A 17,637-nucleotide genomic window follows, 5' to 3' on the forward strand; every position below is an offset into this window, starting at 1 on the left:
CCTTTTACCCTAGCATCCGGTCATGCACCAGACAGAGGCCGAGCGTGCCAAACTTCATTTTATAATTAACTGGACGCAACACCTCTGAGTTCGGTCACCTTGTGACCTGCGTCCAGTCACAGTTTCTCAGTGAAAATCACCTCCTTCACTTCACCAACTTTTCCACCCTTGCTCAAATGTGCCAACCGCCAAGTATATCACCTTGTGCACATGTGTTAGCATATTTTCACAAACATTTTCAAGGGCGTTAGCACTCCACTAGATTCTAAATGCATATGCAATGAGTTAGAGCATCTAGTGGCACTTTGATAACCACATTTCGATACAAGTTTCACCCCTTTTAATAGTACGGCTATCGATCCTAAATATAATCACACTCACTAAGTGTCTCGATCACTAAACCAAAAAACTCCTATGGAATATCACATTTGCCTTGAGCTTTTTGTTTTTCTATTTCTTCTTTTCCAAATCCAAGCACTTGATCATCACCACGGTCACACCATCATCATGATCTTCACCATTGCTCCACCACTTGGAATAGTGCCACCTATCTCATAATCACTTAGATAAACTAGGTAAGCACTTAGGGTTTCATCAATTCACCAAAACCAAACTAGAGCTTTCACCCCCCTCTCTAAAACACACTTCACTTGAGCATCACCTCACTCCCTCACTCTCTAGTAGTAGCTTTACTTTCTTTTAGTAGCTTAGAGCAAGGCAAAGCTAGCTTGGAGAGCTTGGCTCCTTAGAAGAAGAGACCTTTGGGTATGAATAGAAATATGAGTTCTTCCAAAGTCTTGCTCTCATCTTACATTTATAGTCATACTTATGAACTAGAGTATAGTTATTGTGTTATAATCTTGATATATGAACTAGTCTATAGTTTGTGTGTCATGAGAGTAGCACACTTAACTTTATGCTTAAACACTCATATAACTTATATAATCGGAATTAGAGCAAAGTTGACCCAGGGAGATTTGGGTAGTTTCTGTATATGCATGCTAGGTGCTTGGGTATGGAGAGATAGGTGAATGCATTATCCCTTTCCACTGTTGAAGGGTAAGCAGCAGGTGGTGATAGCCCTATCCATTCCTTATAATCCTCCATGTTAGGCTAGGGTGTAGGAGTCTAAATTGTCACATGAGGTTGCTGTAGACCAGTACTCGGTGGCCTCTTGGCCTCCTTCACACTTAGCTCTAATACTAATTATATAATTTGTATGATCATTAACTAATCTTTGTATGACTATACTAGACCAATGCCTGCTCAACTTAGGATTATTCTTTTATTCTTTCTTTTCTATTTCATCCTTTGAGGAATGCCAAGTGTGTGTCCACTATCTTGAAATCACCATTCTTACCCCTGTTATAAACATTGATGTACTTGCAAGCATTATTATTCAAGTTCATATCCATACTAGACTCTTAATCAAATGTCTTCCTTTGGGAAAATATAAACAATGATGCCCTAAATACTTATGGGTGAAATGCTACAATGATAGTTCCATGTGCTTGCAGATAAATATCTAAAATTGTTAAGGAACTATCAAGGCTATTACTTAGTGGCATTGCTAATTATTAGTAATGACGCTAAGAAATACCAACAAGCAGTTCTGGCATAGTTGCTGGGGATACAAACCTAGTAGCTATGCTAAGTGTCAACAAGCATTTCTAGCACCGTTGCCGAGAAAAGCATATTGATTAAAGAATCTAGTAGGACATGTTCATGATAATATGCAAGTAAGGTAGTCATTGGTTATGCAGGCTAACTTTGCTTGTTTTCTCCTGTTGTGGATGAAAATAAGATAGTGTATGACCTGTTTTGACCTGTTGAACAACTACACTCAAAATCTGGAGGCACTCCTAAGGAAGAAACAGTCTTGTGCTGTTGCTTCTTCTACTACTCTTCCAACAGTCAAAACAGTCACCCCTGCATCATCTGCTACTCCAATCATGGCCAACACCCTCCGTGACTACTCCACCCCCACCATTGCCAACATGCTCGTTGGGCCCACTGTGAACATTGGGGATGGGAACTTCGAGCTCCGTACCAGCCTCATGACGATGGTGCAGGCAAACCAATTCCATGGTTTCCTAAGCAAGGACGCGAACGTGCATCTCCAACACTTCCTTGAGTTGTGCGACATGATCGTCATCAAGGATGTCACACCGAAGAGCATTAGGCTCCACTTGTTTCCCTTTTCCCTTTTAGAAAAGGCAAAGCAGTGGTTCTACAAAGAAAAGGAAGCTGTCAAGACATGGGACAAATGTTCTGCGGCGTTCCTCGCCAAATTCTTCCCCATGGGCAAAACCAATGCCCTGAGGGGATGAATTTTGAACTTCCAGCAAAGCTCCATGGAAATCATTCTCGAGACATGGGAGAGGCTGTAGGACTACATCCAAGCATGCCCGCACCATGGGATTGAAAACTGGTTAGTGCTCCAAAAATTTTATGATGGATTAATACCCATGTCTAGGGGCCACCTCGACGATGCTGCTGGAGGTGCTTTCATTTCCCTCACCATTGATGGAGCCACGGCTCTCATTAATAAAATGGTGTCAAATCGAAGCTAGGGGAGGAAAGGAAAACACAAAAAGGAATGCATACCATGAAAGAGACGGATATGCTTTCCGCAAAAATAGATTTATTGATGAAAAAACTAGAGGAACATGCCCAAGATAAAGACGCCCTGATGGGCACTGTCCAGGCCATGGACTCACACATGACGTGTGAGGTCTATGGGAACGTTGGCCATTCGGGGAATGATTGCCCCGAAACCCATTGCCTTCATCAACAACGGGTTTTGCCAACTAGGTAATAATGGGTGGAGTAACCAATCCCGCCCGCAAGGTAATTCGAACTTCAATTCCAACTACAATTCGAATAAACCTTCTTTCAAAGACTCGGTATTAGGCCAAGCAAAAATTAATGAAAATATTACAAAGAAATTAATGTCAAATGATAAAATGCTCAAAATCATAAATTCTCAAATAGAAAGTTTATCCTCCATAGTAAAGAATCAATTAAATTTTAATAAAATGATAGAAACTCAAATTTCTCAAATAGCTGCCGCTATTCCTGGAAATCAATCGGGGAAAATCTCGGGGCAACCCGAGAATTCCCCCAAAAATGTTAATGCAGCTGCAGATCAATGAAGGAGGAGAGGTCTTGTCCGATGAACCAAAAACATCGAACCCTTGCCGAAGGTAAATCGATAGATATCTTTAAAATTAAAAATACTCAAAATAAATATTTGTAAGATTTAGAAATTTGAATTTTTATGTCAAAATAAAAATCCTCCAAAAATCATTTTCTAAATAAGAATAATTTATTATTACTAGTTATCATTTTTACAATAATTATAAAAAATAAAAATTTAATAAAATATTGTTGGAAAATCAATATCGAGCAAGCCGTTGGGGATCCAGACGAAACCCCAACGATATCAAGTTTCAAATGACCGTTGGCCACTACCTGCCAAAGGGGAGGCTAGATGGCCCCACTAGGGGGGCGACCCCATGGGGTAGCCAGCCCCTGCAAGTGGTCATTGGCCCTATTCTTTGGACAACAGGCGCCTGGCCGTTGCCTCTCCCCACTCCTCTTGGGTTTTTGCTCTATAAATACCTGAGGAGGCCGGGAGAGCTCCTCACCCCTCTCACACTCTCCCATTTTTACCCTATCACTCACTCACTTGCTCTCATGTTTCTTTCAAGTATTTTCCAACAAGTTTTAGTGCAAGAAAGCTCTGCAAAAATTCCAAGCTCAAGCTAGTTCTCGGGTTCATCAATTTGCTTTTGTGCTAACCCTTAACCTGCGCTCAAGTTTTTCCTTGTTGTTGTGTTGTTTTTCACCATGGGTAGGTTCAGGAAGGCCCTTACCGACACCATCAAGAAGGTGACGGGGTCAAGCTCGAAGCGCTCCTATAGAAGCTCAAGCTCACGCTACACCAAGCATGAAGAAAGCTCGATGCATGAAGATGAAGAAACCATGCGGATGAAAGAGCAAGAACAAGAGCAAGGACGACCTATGGAGGAAGATGATGAGCCCCACCTCAACTTGGAAAGAGGCCAGGAGATGGAAGCCTACCACCTCATCAAGGACCGTGAGTTCGAGCCCATGCCATTATACGACCCCGCGCTTCTCAAGGCCATAGGTATGGATGATGAATTCACCTCCATTTGGAAGGTCATTGGGTGGGAAGAAATTGATCCTATTTGGGAATAAGGTTCCCATCTCTTAACCATCCAATTTTTATGCTCACTAAAAGAAGTCAACAATGGGATCACTTTTCGCTTGTTTGAAATAGAGTATTTTTGCACTTGGAGAGATCTTGCCCAACACATAGGTTTCCATCGAAAATGCTTACTTGACATAGATCATGCTGGTAGAGGTTTTAATCGCCATAAATTTTGGAATGAAATTTTGGGTCAAGTTATAAGTGGAAAGTTTCAACCCCGCAACATGGACATCCAACACCCCACTTTAAGGCTCATGCATTATTGGATCGCAATGACTTTATTCTCTAGGCAAGATATTCGAGTTGTTCATAATACTAAAATGCAAATACTCTATGCCATGATTAAAAATATTAAAATTGCTCCTGTCAAAGAAATATTCAACCATTGGTTAGAATTGTTGAAAACATTTTCTACTTCAATATCTTGCACATCTCTTGTTACTCGCATGACCACTGGTGTTGGTGCAATGAAAAATCAAGAAGTAGAATATATTTCAACTCCACGCCTTATTATCGATGAGCATTACTTGTTACAAGGACATCATTTGAAACATAATGCAGTTGGACAACTTATGTTCTTCTTTAGGGGTGTACAAATGAGATTTCGTTACCTAACCCAGATCTTCATTTGTATAATTCCCCTACACCAACCTTCCCTCTTGTCCCACAAGAGGAAGCTCATAGAAATTCTATGTCTAGCAAGGTGACAAGGAGCAGAGCTAGAAATGAAGCAAGCAGTTCACAAGCGTAGCCGTAGCCTTTTCCCACTGTGCCCTAGGCATTCCATACGGAGCCATTCCTGACTTGACCAGTGCTGGGGTTCACACCCATGAACCACCCTAGTTGGGAGCATATTCCACAGACACATGAGGCGGGAGGATCTGGATGGGTAGAGGCTGACACCGCAGCATGGACGTTGCACTTGTTCAACTCCGAGGGGCTCCCTCCACCTATACAACCATGCCAATCCATCTCAGGATGGGAGGACATCAACAACCACCTCGGAGGATTAGAAATCCGCACTGGTAAGATCCAAAACACGCTTAATACTCACATGTAGGATTTGGCCCAGTGGCATCAACAGTAGCAACAACAAATGGCGCAAATGAACGCGATGTTACAGCAACAGCGAGAACAGCGAGCGGCCTACTAGCGATACATGGAGTTCAATCCCGGACCATAGGCAATGAGCAAGCTTGGGGGAGGACCCTCGCACAGGTAAGTAGTATCCTTTAATTTCTGCATTTTAATTTTCGCATTATTTATTTTTTGCATTTATTAGCTTTTTTAAAAATCAAAAAATATATAATAAAAAAAATAAATATGATAAAAACAACAAAAATATTTATTCCACTCTCATATGTGATTTAAGAATGTTTAGTTTCTCCTATGTTGAAATGATGAATAGTTGCTCTATCTATAATTCATCTGTGCCTAGGTTGTAACTTAGTATTACCCAAGATTTAAGTTTATTGCTAAAATGCCTCATCCTAAAACTTGAAACTTATGGGTTGCAAAAGCATGATCATTTTTTAAGTTGTTGCAAGTTATGATATGGTAAATAGAATATGCTATGACTTTATTCTAAGAGAAACTTGACATCCAGAGTTTTCAATGCTAAAATCAAAACTTCCTCAATGATTATGAATTCCTACCATGGTCATATGACATGATTCAAATTCAAACCTTAGTCCTATGCTACTTATATTCATATTGAGTTTTGTCAAATTGTTATGACCCTTGTTGAGATTCTCGTCATGCACCCGTGATCAAGATCCACGTACACCCACAAATAAAATGCTAACTCTTACACTAAGAGTTACGCAAAAACATGCTTATTTTCCATCCACCAAATAAAAACTCCATTCATTTATCATAAGTCTTTCTCTCTAAAGTTTTCATATGCCAAAAAGAACTATGGAGCTATGCTAAAAAGAGAGAGACACATTAAGCTCTCAAAATATTTTTAAAAAAATTAGAACACATGAAGGTTCCAAAGTATTAAAAAAAGAGAGATAGCCCATACTTCTAAGGCAATTATCAAAAAGAGAGAAAGTCATGATCAAAGGAGTACCAAAAAGTATTAGGATTAGGAAAATATTCCACACACTTGCACATCTTGATCAAAGTGTATGACTTGCATCTCCTTGGATTCATTTTTTGACTTAGAAATATATGTGATGTAAGCATGCCTCTCATTCATACCTACCTAAAACTCCACTCAAGGCCTTTTAGAGATAGGATGAAAAGAAGGCAAAACAATCAAATGTCTTGGTGAGGATCATACACATTGAGCGATCGAGTGAATCATTTGAGGAACTTACATTTCATTTTGCAAAACTCATAAAACCCCCAGATAGAAGGTTGATCAAAGAATGAATGATTAGTAATTCTGTTAAAACTGTTCTATCTTGCAACCACCTAAGACTTGGAAAAACAATAAGCCCCACAGGGATTAAGTTAAAAGGGTGGATAGAATGCCAAACTTATTTAAATTAAGGAAGAATACTTTGTTATAGGCATGACACTTGTGAATTATATTTGGCATAGTAGCAATTCTTGATCAACAACCAATAACTTAGCTATTTGCTCAGGACAAGCAAAGGTTAAGCTTGGGGGATCTTGTTGGCGGTCATTACCGATCAAATTTGACCGCCAATTAAGACACAAAAAGAGGAAAAATTAACAATCTTAAACACATGCATTTACTATTAACCAAGTTCCACATGTATTTGGAGAATATTATTTTATAGGTCACAAATACAAATACATAGAATAATTCACTGAAAGGCACTTTCCGACGCTGATTTGTGCAAAGGAACAAGGGAGACGCCCATCAAATCAATTTAGCTGGGGCACACTTCACTTGAGCATCACCTCACTCCCTCACTCTCTAGTAGTAGCTTTACTTTATTTTAGTAGCTTAGAGCAAGGCAAAGCTACCTTGGAGAGCTTGGCTCCTTGGAAGAAGAGACCTTTGGATATGAATAGAAATATGAGTTCTTCCAAAGTCTTGCTCTCATCTTACATTTATAGTCATACTTATGAACAAGAGTATAGTTATTGTGTTATAATCTTGATATATAAACTAGTCTATTGTTTGTGTGTCTTGAGAGTAGCACACTTAACTTTATGCTTAAACACTCATATAACTTATATAATCGGAATTAGAGCAAAGTTGAGGTGGTGGTTCATCGTGCCATCAGGTGTGCCTAAGTCCTTTACCTGTCAATCTGTAGGGTCGGGGACCCAGAGGGATTTGAGTAGTTTCTATATACGCAAGCGAGGTACTTGGGTATGGAGAGACAGGTGAATGTATTGTCCCATTCCACGGTTGAGGGGTAGGCAGCAGGTGGTGACAGTCATGTCCGTCCCTTATAATTCCCCATGTTCGACTAGGGTGTAGGAGTCTAAATTATCACATGAGGTTGCTGGCAGACTAGTACTCGGTGGCCTCCCGACCTGCTTCACACTTAGCACTAATACTAATTATATAATTTGTATGATCATTAACTAATCTTTGTATGACTATACTAGACCAATGCCTGCTCGACTTAGGATTATTCTTTTATTCTTTCTTTTCTATTTTATCCTTTGAGGAATGCCAAGTGTGTGTCTACTATCTTGAAATCACCGTTCTTACCCCTATTATAAACATTGGTGTACTTGCAAGCATTATTATTCAAGTTCATATCCATACTAGACTCTTAATCAAATGCCTTCCTTTGGAAAAATATAAATAATGATACCCTGAATACTTCTGGGTGAAATGCTATAATGATAGCTTCATGTGCTTGCGGAAAAATATCTAAAATTATTAAAGAACTATCAAGGCTATTACTTAGTGGCATTGCTAATTATTAGTAATGACGTTAAGAAATACCAAGAAGCACTTCTGACACAGTTGCTAGGGATACAAACCTAGTAGCTACGCTAAGAAGTGTCAACACTTACCACTGAGGTTTGGTACTTTGGTGACAATTCTTGTGAGAAATGACATGGAGACAATGACCCCAAACCAAGTACTAAGTGATGTGGTCACTCAAGACAAATACCATGTGGAACGGGATAGGGGCGTCCAAGAAGGAGAGTGTGACATTCAAAGCTGGCACTTCATCATCCAAGAGCAAGGGAAAATAAAAAAAGTAGAATCAAGTGATGATGAGCATGCTAGTGGTTGTGATGAAGATGAAGAGATGGCTCTCTTTGTGCGTCGCTTTGGCAAGTTCATGAAGAAGAAGGGCTATGGTGCAAGAAATAGAAGAGATCAAGCCAAGAGCAAAGATCAACCAAGAGGGTGCTATAAGTGTAAGAGAAAAGATCACCTTGAAGTAGAGTATTCTTACAATAGTGACAATGAAGAAGATGAGAAGAAGAAAGAAAAGAAGGAGAAGAAGATGACCTTTAAGAAGAAGAAGAGGAAGGTGAAAGCATCTAGGCCCCTAGTTGGGTTTTGGTGATTAATGACAATACGAGATTACTATGACTAACGTGTGTTTTGTAGAGGCAATTAAGTTAGGTCACGGTAATGGCAATTGATTGGGCAATCATGGTTGTCATGCCGCTACGATGGAAATCGTTTCGGTTTTCAAAGGATGGACAACAAGGTTAAGGATGGACTAGTTCTAAGTGTCGTTTGGTGTTGAAGAGACACTTAGAGTAGTTTAGGACTATGTTTTTTTCATTGGCCATACTATTAAGGGGGGTATGGATGAGTAGCTTGACCTAGGTGAGTCTAGTGGGTTAGGTGTGGTGCACACTTGTCAAATCTAGCACTAGGTAGCTTCTAAATGGCCCTTAGATCAATTGGAGCAAACTTCATTCACATATGATTGCGAGTTAGAAGTGAATGGAGGGTCAAATGTTGACCGGACGCTAGTTTTGGTGTGACTGGACACTGGCGCAGAGTCTGGTTAGTTCATTTGATCAAGGTGAAGTCGTCTGGTTGCGACCAGACGCTGAGAGAAATGTGACCGTACGCTGGGTGCCAGCGTTCGGTCAACTCTAGTAAGGTTCTAGAGAGGGAGAATCCTGATCGAACGTGCCCGGTCAGTGGTGACCGGACGCTGGTCAGGTTCCAGCTACTGACCGGACGCTGAGTAGCAAAGTGACCGGACGCTGTGTTCCAGCATCCGATCAACATCAGTAAGGTTTTAGAGGGCAGTTTTTGTGACCAGACACGTCCGGTCACAACTTAACTGCTCGGTGACGGGGAGAACTGACCGGAGCATACGGTCAACTTGACCGGAGCGTCCGGTCACCCTGCAGTGGCACATAATGGTTCATTTTGAATGAGGGGTTATATATACTTCCTCTATTCACTCAAGGGATTACTTTTGCTCATTCCAACAGCTGAGAAACACCCTTGAGAGTGCCAAGAAGAGCAAGGTCCTAGTGAGGTGATTGAGATTTGAGAATCCAAGAGAGAGGCCTCATTAGTGAAAGCAAGAGTAGCAAAGTGTGCATCCACCCTTCTCGTTAGGCTTGTCGTGGTCAAGTGAGAGTTCGTGCTTGTTACTCTTGGTGATCGCCATCACCTAGATGGCTTGGTGGTGATTGGGAGCTTGGTGATCATCCGGCGGAGCTTATGGATGACCCAACTCAAGTTGTGAGCGGTTGTCGGTGATTCACCGCGATGGAGTGTCGAAGAATCAACCCATAGAGAGCACTTGATCCTTGCACGGATGAAGGGAGAGCTACACCCTTGCGTGGGTGCTCCAACGAGGACTAGTGGGGAGTGGCAACTCTCTGATACCTCGGTAAAACATCACCGTGTTCCTCCTTCTCTCTTTACTTTAAGCATTTACTTTGAGCAATTCAATTCTTGTCTTTACATTCATAGAATTGCCATGCTAGAGTAGGATTGGAACATAGGTTGCAAAACTTTTTGTGCGGTAGGACAATAGAAACATTTTGTAGGCACAAGGGGTGAAGTGGGCTAACCGTAGGGTATAATTATTGCAAAGAATTTTATAATTAGCCCAATTCAACCCCCCTCTTGGGCATCTTGATCCTTTTAGAAGGGTCACTCTTATTGTGTCACATGAGATAGTGATGATTCCTCTAGTAATGATGATGATAATATTGTCCTTAGAAATGATAGTAATGGTACCTCATTGATTGCTATTGCAAAACATTCTGCTATCCATACTAAGGCAATGCCTAAGTATGTTGCTCCTAACTTGAGAGAACCCAAACTAGTTTAGGTACCATTTGCACTGGAGGCTTGATTCAATTGAATTCATATTGACTATTATTTGTTGAGTCAAGTTATGAATGCATATCACAACCTAATGTCAAGTTCAAATTGAGTGAAGTCCAAAGTGCTACAATATACAAGTGCTATAGTTCAAGTTGTGGGTAATTTATTGAAATATTTAAATGCTTGCAAATATTTGAGTTGAAGCTTGCTAGTGGATGGTCATGAGCTATAAAGGTATATTCTTTGTTGATCTAATTCATTTGTGTGTATATGAGTTGATTGAATTGGATATATATATATATATATATATATATATATAAGATGATTGATTGGATTAAATGCCTAGTAATCAAGTTTGAGTTAGTTTGAATGGATAAGTTCATAAGATGACTTTTAGTAAGTGGATTGGATGAATTTATATCTTGTGAAAGTATTCAAACAAATTCATCTAAGGTTTGATTCAATTTGAAGAAAGTATAGCTCAAGTATTGAAATCTATCCAAAATTACAAAATCTGAGTGAGCTGAGTTCAAGTCTATGTTTGATGGATCAAATCTTACTGGATTGGCTTGAAATTTGGTATGCATGATCTACACTTATGTTACTAGTTGATGTACAAATTTTATGATTATTGGATAAGAGATGCTTTGGTTTTAGAGTGGATCTTGTCAGCTATAGTGCAGCAGTTTTTAGCATGTAGCGGTGTTGGAAGATGTGGAATCTGGTAACAATTGAGGAGTCAAATGAAGCTCAAATAATTTTTTATTGGTAAGATACTCATAGAAGCACATCTCCACAAAATTTTGAGAGATCAATTCACATCTTTGAAGGATAAAGAATCTGCCAGAAAAGTGACAATTATTGGATTGATCAAGAGTCACTTTGATTGAAAGGTCCTCAAGTTGGAAACATGTGTATAAGTAGTTGAGGTGCCTAAGTTTGGTTTTGGACTGATCTATAAGCATGACAAGTGATGGGTGCAAGGTCATTTGATTATGGAGTGTATTTGGCACACATTTGGTACTCAATTTGGAGATCAAGACCAAACTCAAGATGAAGATGAAGTTTAAGTTCAAGTGATAGTTGAAGATCATTTGGTACAAAGAAAAGGACATAAAAAGGAAGAGTTGGACTCAAACAAGAATTCTAGTTTATACTTCAAGTTGAGTTCATCCAATGGATCAATCAAACAATGCATTTCAAGTGAGTATCAAGGATGGTTCTTTGGAAAAAGGTCACTTCGCCTAGTGTGGGATGCCACCCTTTTGGGATATCCGAGCGTGGCATGGAAGGCAAACGAAATGGTGATCTAAGGAAAATTTGAGGAACTTAGTTGAAGAAATCAAAAGGGTTGATCTAGCAAGAAAGCAACACCCAAAAGAGAGCAAGTCATGAAAATTCATGTGATATTCTCACATATGGTGCTCTCAAGCAAGCAAATGGTGAAATAGAGAAGCAAGCCAATGACAACAAGAATTGCACTTGATCATAAGTGGTATTCATCTCATATGGGTGAAGACTAGATTTCATAATTGATGATTGGTCTTCACCAAGCTATAAATTGGACTTCACATTGCTAATTGGAGAAACGAATTAGAATCTATGTGACTATCCTCTTCTCCAACAGAGCAAAGGTGTCGGGGTTATGATCCCTGGGTGTCTCAAGACACCGATTAGTTAGCAGACCGAGCGGCCCACGCTACACCAACTAGCGAAGTCCCAAATGATCGAGGCCTAGCTAAGCCAGGTGGACCAGGCTAAGGACAGGTCAGCCATGACCTCCCCCTTCTACCTTAGTCACACGCCGCACAAGGGTCCATGACCTCTCCGCCGTCCCGACCCCTAGGAGGAACGGAGAAAGGTTGAGCCCCACCAAGCGCGCCTGCTCTGACCAAAGTGGACACATCGCACTGACCCCACAAGGATTGAGGGGACAACAGTCACCTCGGTCCAGTCAGACGCCATCCCTACGCCACGCAGCACAGACAAGACAACACCGCACAACGATGACCGTTAGTACAGCGAGTCGCCATCCAAATATGGTCAAACAAGACATATGTATGATCCTACCCACTACAGGATGGGATCCATGACAAGGGCCTTGACTTAGAGGCCACCCAAGTAAAAGGTCCTAATATGGCTAGAGGGGGGGTTGAATAGTCTATTTAAAAAATCTATAAATCAACTAGAGCAATTTGATTAGTACGACAAATAGCGAAAAGCAAACTTGCTCTAGCTCTACAAGGGTTGCAAGTCATCTATCCAACAATTCTAGTTGTAATGATTCCTAGGAACACAACTTGCTAAGTTACTACTCACTAAGAGCTCTCAAACTTGCTACTCTAAAGAGCTCCACTAGATGAACTTAAAATAACAAAGCAAGCTCTCAATTCTAATTACACTAAAGAGCTTGCCACAACTAGTTTGCAAGAATATAAATGAGTGAGTAGGGTGATTATACCTCCATGTAGAGGAGTGAACCAATCACAAGGTGAATATTAAATCAATCACCGGGAGAATACCAAATGGCAAGAGACAACCGATTTTCTCCCGAGGTTCACGTGCTTACCAACCCGCTACGTCCCCGTTGTGTCGACCAACACTTGGTGGTTCAGTGGCTAAGAGGTGTTGCACAAACCTCGTCCACACGATTGGACACCGCAAGAACCTACCCATAAGTGAGGTAACTCAATGACACAAGCAATCCACTAGAGTTACCTTTCAGCGCTCCGCCGGGGAAGGTACAAATCCCCTCACAATCACCGGAGATGGCCACGAATAATCACCAACTCGTGCCAATCCTCCACCGCTGCACCAAGCCGTCTAGGTGGTGGAAACCACCAAGAGCAACAAGCGAAATCCACAGCGCAACACGAATACCAAGTGCCTCGAGATGCAATCACTTAAGCAATGCACTTGGATTCTCTCCCAATCTCACAAAGATGATGGATCAATGATGGAGATGAGTGGGAGGACTTTGGCTAAGCTCACAAGGTTGCTATGTCAATGCAAATGGCCAAGAGAGTGAGCTTGAGCTAGCCATGGGGCTTAAATAGAAGCCCCCACAAAATAGAGCTGTTGGGCTCCTCACTGCATTGAACATGGGTCGACCGGACGCTCTGGTCAGATTGACCGGACGCTGGACCTCAGTGTCCGGTCATGTGATGTGCGTCATGTGTCATTAGCTTCAAACGCTGATCGCCTGATCTCAATGGTCAAGAGATGACCAGACACGTTAGTTAGAAAGTGACCAGACACTAGACCTCAGCGTCCGGTTGTTTCCAGTAAGGTTCCAAACATGAATTTTCATGACCGGACTCACCCAGTGTCCGGTCACTCAATGTCTCCACTATGCACCACACGTCAGCGTATGTCAGCATTGACTGGATGCACCTTGCCAGCATTTGGTCACCCTTTGCACTAGCGTTCGGTCACACGACCGAGACACGTGCTCACTGCTACTGCTGACCAGACTCTAAACCCAGCGTCCAGTCACTACACCACCAGCGTCCGGTCACTCTGTGAACCCCTTGTCTTTTTTGTCTAGGGCGCCAGTGGCACCATCGGACTATCCATACTCTACGGGCGGACACTCCGCCAGTGGAGTTTCCTACCCTTGCTAAAATGTGCTAACCACCAAGTGTATCACCTTGTGCACATGTGTTGCATATTTTCACAAACATTTTCAAGGGTGTTAGCATTCCACTAGATCCTAAATGCATATGCAATGAGTTAGAGCATCTAGTGGCACTTTGATAACCGCATTTCGATACGAGTTTCACCCCTCTTAATAGTACGGCTATCGATCCTAAATGTGATCACACTCACTAAGTGTCTTGATCACAAAAACAAAATGGCTCCTATCATTTATACCTTTGCCTTGAGCCTTTTGTTTTTCTCTTTCTTCTTTTCCAAGTTTAAGCATTTGATCATCACCATGCCATCACCATCGTCATGATCTTCGCCATTGCTTCATCACTTGGAGTAGTGCTACCTATCTCATAATCACTTTGATAAACTAGGTTAGCACTTAGGGTTTCATCAATTAACCAAAACCAAACTAGAGCTTTCAATCTCCCCCTTTTTGGTAATTGATGACAACCCTTTCACAAAGATGTGAATTGAAATTTAATTGAATCCATGTTGCTTGCCCAAGCATATTTGCCATGTGTAAAAAGATATGGACAAGTTTTATGAATCCCATATGGTACCAATTGCTCCCCCTACATATGTGCTAAGAGTTTGGATTGAAGCTTGCACATATGTTTAGATAGGAAATGTAGGAGTCAATGTTCTACCAAATGATGCTAAGGTATAAAAGATGGACCTTTGAAGTGTGATACCAATTGGAGTGCACCAATATACCATCCTTAGCACCATGATTAGCTTGATACCACTTGGAAACTTTTGAATTACAAACACTAGATAATCTACACATGCTAGTTTTTCATTTCATCTTTCAAACCTACAACTAGCATATACCACACAAGCATGGATATTGAAATTTAAAAACTTGTGCCATGCAAGCAAATATATGAAATGCACATTCAAATGCAACATACAAGTTTATGAGCTTGCTCCCCCTACTTGTGTGCATTTTTGATTGATCCCCTTATAATGTCATTTCATTTGTTTGCTCCTCCTATCTTATTATCTTTGTGAATTTCTCTCCCCCTTTATCAACAATTAGCACAAAAGGTGAGCTCAAATTATAGATAGGTTGGGGTGAAACCATGAGAAATAAGGATCATTTTCCCAATTTGGTTCAATCTAGATTACTTTGCAAAAGATATTTAACTCGGTTTGATTCAAGGACAAGCTTCTTCACACCTCCAAATAAGGGTTATCTTGTACCATGTTGAGTTAAACACTTATAGCTCATTTTATAGATCAAACACTAGGTTTACAAGCCCACAAACATGTCATATGATACCACTAGATCATTTCAAGCATACAAGCAATAGTTGTACCATACAAGCATCAAATTCATTTGATTTTCATGAATGAGCCTAGGACATGATAGGAATGACTAGATGCACTAAACAAGTCCTTAGCAATGGATGGATGGATGACATGTCAATCAATTTTACCTTACTTTGCTCGAAGGAGAGGCATGTCATATAGTGAGGGTGCATCAACACATATTGGAGAAGTCAAGTATGTTCAATTCATTCCTTAGCTTGCAAAACCTCTTCTCATCAAGTGGCTTGGTGAATATGTCGGCAAGTTGATCTTCGGTGCCCACACTCTCAATGCAAATGTTCCTTTTTTGTTGGTGATCTCTTATGAAATGATGGCGGACATCAACGTGCTTTGTTCTTGAATGTTGAACCAGGTTGTTGGTGAGCTTTACGGCACTTTCATTGTCACATAGCAATGGCACTTGCTTGAACTTGATTCCAAAATCACTCAAAGTGGCCTTCATCCAAAGTAATTGTGCACAACAACTACCGGCCAAAATGTACTCCGCTTCGGCGGTTGAAAGTGCTACACTATTTTGCTTCTTTGATGACCAAGACACAAGTGATGTTCCTAATAGTTGACATGTGCCCGATGTGCTCTTTCTTTCAACTTTGTATCCCGCATAATCAGAGTCCGAATATCCAATCAACTCAAATCTCGCTCCTTTAGGATACCATAATCCAACATGTTGTGTATGCTTCAAGTACCTCAATATTCTCTTAGTTGCCTTCAAATAACTTTCTCTTGGTGAGGCTTGAAATCTAGCACACATGCATACACTAAACATCACATCCAGCCTTGATGCGGTCACATAGAGTAGACTTCCAATCATGGACCGATACATCTTTTGATCCACCATGTTGCCACTAGCATCACTATCCAAGCTTCTACTTGTCCCCATTGGTGTGCTAATAGCTTTGGCATCATCCATTCCAAACTTCTTGAGCATGTCCTTGATATACTTGTCTTGACTCACAAATGTGCCATACTTCATTTGCTTGATTTGAAGACCAAGGAAGTAGCTAAGCTCTCCAATCATAGACATTTCAAACTCATTAGCCATCATTTTGCCAAACTCCTCACAAAATTTTTGATTTGTTGACCCAAAAATGATATCATCAACATAGATTTGCATCACAAACAAGTCATTTCCAAGCTTCTTGGTGAAGAGAGTGGTGTCAACCTTTCCCATCTTGAATCCCTTAGAGAGTAGGAAGTCCCTCAATCTCTCATACCATGCTCTAGGTGCTTGTTTTAATCCATACAAAGCCTTTCTCAACTTATGCACATGGTTGGGTTTCTTTTCATCCTCAAAACCGGGAGGTTGCTCAACATACACAAGCTCATTGATGTACCCATTTAGAAATTCACTTTTCACATCTATTTGGTACAACTTGATGTTGTGGGCACAAGCATAGGCTAACAAAATCCTAATTGCTTCCAATCTTGCAATCGGGGCATATGTTTCTCTAAAGTCAAGACCTTCAACTTGAGTATAACCTTGAGCCACTAATCTTGCTTTGTTCCTTATTACTATCCCATCTTGATCTTGCTTGTTCCAAAAGACCCACTTGGTTCCAATCACATTATGATCCTTAGGCCTCTCAACTAAATCACATACTTGATTTCTTGTGAAGTTATTTAGCTCTTCATGCATAGCATTGACCCAATCAACATCCCTCAAAGCATCATCTATCTTCTTAGGTTCAATGGATGACACAAATGAGAAATGCTCACAAAATGAAGCCAATCTTGATCTTGTTTGCACACCTCTTGAAATATCACCAATGATAGTGTCCAATGGATGATCTCTTGCAACATTGGTTGGTTGAAGCACTTGCACTTGATTGCTAGCATTTGATTGATCACTTGGTTGAGATGATGAACTAGCCATTTGTTGATCTTGCACATTGCCATCACTAGTGCTTGCTTGGATTTGATTATGAGAACCACTAGCTTGCACATTTGAGTTAGAGAGTACTTGATTCTTGTCATCTTCAACATCAATCACCACTCTAGGCCTTAACTCACCAATGTCCATGTTTCTCATTGCCTTGACCAATTGAGTGCCTTTCACATCATCTAGATTCTTATCTTCCTCTTGGGAACCATTTGTTTCAGCAAACTCCACATCATGAACCTCTTCAAGAGTACCACTAGCCAAATTCCAAACTCTATAAGCCTTGCTAGTAGTGGAGTAACCAAGCAAGAAATCTTCATCACATTTATTTTCAAA

Source organism: Miscanthus floridulus, chromosome 18 (genome assembly GCF_019320115.1).
Source record: "Miscanthus floridulus cultivar M001 chromosome 18, ASM1932011v1, whole genome shotgun sequence".
Lineage (NCBI taxonomy): Eukaryota > Viridiplantae > Streptophyta > Magnoliopsida > Poales > Poaceae > Miscanthus > Miscanthus floridulus.